Source organism: Scylla paramamosain, chromosome 46 (genome assembly GCF_035594125.1).
Source record: "Scylla paramamosain isolate STU-SP2022 chromosome 46, ASM3559412v1, whole genome shotgun sequence".
NCBI classification, from domain to species: Eukaryota; Metazoa; Arthropoda; class Malacostraca; order Decapoda; family Portunidae; genus Scylla; species Scylla paramamosain.
Genome location: NC_087196.1, coordinates 10,350,858 through 10,353,357, shown reverse-complemented (window position 1 = coordinate 10,353,357; position 2,500 = coordinate 10,350,858). Strand labels below are relative to the sequence as shown.

The window sequence follows — 2,500 nt, the reverse complement described above, 5'->3', positions numbered from 1 at the left end:
CACGGGGACCGCAAGCCCCGCACGGAGCGCAAGCCGGAGGTGCGTGCCAGCGGGGAGGAGGAGGAGGACGCGCCGGGTCTCAGGGGTGACCTGGTGTACCTCGACAACTTCCAATACCCACCGCCCCCCGCCCCCCACAACCCCTTCGACGCCACCTTCAAGGAGGCGCTGGACGCCCCGCCGCGCCGCTTCAGGTTCAGAAAGGTAAGCACGCGGCCAGTGTCGCCGCGGGAAGCACCAGGCTAGAGGGCTGTGGAGGAGGAGGAAGAGGAGGAGGAGGAGGAGGAGGAGGAGGAGGAGGAGGAGGAGAGGTGTGTGTGAGTGGTGGCGGCGGCAGGATAAGCCTTGTTTTCCGCAGCCGTCTGGTGAGCGGCGCGGTGCTGGGGTCAACGCGCCGGGCACCGCCGCTTTCAGGAACAGCTGAGGATGGTGACGCATGGGTAGGGTTGGGGGGAGGGGGAGGAGCTGCCCTCACATGCCTTAAGCAGCTTGGGATGTGCCTACACACACACACACACACACACACACACACACACACACACACACACACACACACACACATGGCGTGACATCACAGACCGCTGACTGATAACACTGGTGGCGAAGGATCAGCTCGATAAGGGTCACCAGAGGGCGTAGAGGTGGCGGAGGCGGGGGAGTGACGTGTCCCGGAGGAGAGGGAGGAGAGCCGCCTGCCCTCCACTGGTAACACATGGAGGGCGCGAGTCAATAAACAGCGGCCGTGGGAGCCAAACAGTCTGCCGTAAGGCGCCGGGAAGACCAACGCCCTCCAGATGGTGCCGCCTGTCGGGACGCGCCGGGAGGAGGAGGAGGAGGAGGAGGAGGAGAAGGGAGGGTGAAATAGGATGATAATGATAACTAAGGAATGTAGTATGCATTAGTAAGACTAGTGCTTGTGATAATACCAGTAGTAGTAGTAGTAGTAGTAGTAGTAGTAGTAGTAGTAGTAGTAGTAGTAGTAGTATCTTCGTGCTGTCCATCATAGAACACATTGTAGAAGTAGCAGTAGTAATAGTAACACCAGCAGCAGCAGCAGCAGCAGCAGCAGCAGCAGCAGCAGTAGTAATAATGATAATAACAATATGTCCCCAACCCTCACCAGCGTTGACTACATAATTAATGAGCGCGCGCGCCCACACACACACACACACACACACACACACACACACACACACACACACACACACACACACACACACACACACACACACACACACACACACACACACTCTCTCTCTCTCTCTCTCTCTCTCTCTCTCTCTCTCTCTCTCTCTCTCTCTCTCTCTCTCTCTCTCTCTCTCTCTCTCTCTCTCTCTCTCTAGATAAATACTATATTTCATTATTTATTTATCTATTTTCTGTCCACCCAGAGTCCTGAGATATATTGATATTTATTTTCTCTATTTATTTATTTTTATTATTTATCCAAAGCTCAGAGATGTGATGTATTTACTTATCAATGTATCTATTTTATGTTTCTATTGACCCAGAGTACTTAGCTGTTTATTTACCAATGTGCTTATGTATTTAAATATTCGCACTCGTATCATTAATAATTTTACAGTCATATTTTCTCTATATTCACAATTATTATTATTATTTTAAAGTGAATTGGATCTATATTATTTTTTTTTACTTCGCTTTGTGTATATTTTTTCAGAATATTTTCAAATCTATCTTTTCTTGTTAATTTTTCAGTTAAGTACCTTTCCTTCCTTGTATATATTTCAAACTATATCTATTCTCTCTCTCTCTCTCTCTCTCTCTCTCTCTCTCTCTCTCTCTCTCTCTCTCTCTCTCTCTCTCTCTCTCTCTCTCTCTACCTGTTGGCTGCATGGTGTTTACTCTCTGTTTCTGTGCACGCGTTCGAGTCCCACGGATATCAATGGCATGTTTATTTAAGGATTGAGCTGTGATGAAGCGGAGAAAGGGTTACGGTACTCACACACACACACACACACACACACACACACACACACACACACACACACACACACACACACACACACACACACACACACACAGATAAGATAGAAGATATTTACCTCATAAGACGCTCAACCTAATAGAAATTTTAAAGATACAGATATAAAGTAAGATAAAGAAAATATTTATCTCTTATGAGGACTTATTACGACTCCATGTGTTACGCAAGTTACTGTTGCTTTAGAGAGAGAGAGAGAGAGAGAGAGAGAGAGAGAGAGAGAGAGAGAGAGAGAGAGAGAGAGAGAGAGAGAGAGAGAGAGAGAGAGAGGACATAAACAGGTTGAATAATCTTACCAAACAACGAAGATAAACTCCCTCCTCCTCCTCCTCCTCCTCCTCCTCCTCCTCCTCCTCCTCCTCCTCCTCCTCCTCCTCCTCCTCCTCCCTCCATAGTAAAAGTAGACCCCATCTGTTACTTTCCTCTTAAATTCCATGACTCTCTCTCTCTCTCTCTCTCTCTCTCTCTCTCTCTCTCTCTCTCTCTCTCTCTCTC

General features: G+C 48.2%; 1 protein-coding gene across 4 annotated transcripts in view; it reads left to right on the top strand.

Annotated features, from left to right (window-relative positions):
• Nucleotides 1-2,500, top strand: part of LOC135094674 (ribosomal protein S6 kinase alpha-2-like) — a 184,426-nt gene that overhangs the window by 99,893 nt on the left and 82,033 nt on the right. Inside the window, exon 1 of one of the 4 annotated variants that reach the window (XM_063994981.1) lies at nucleotides 1-204. This exon is cut by the window's left edge and continues 358 nt beyond it. The exons of the other annotated variants lie outside the window; for them this stretch is intronic. The gene's annotated coding sequence lies outside the window, so the exon portion shown is untranslated. The remainder of the gene's footprint in view (nucleotides 205-2,500) is intronic. 4 annotated transcript variants of the gene reach the window in all.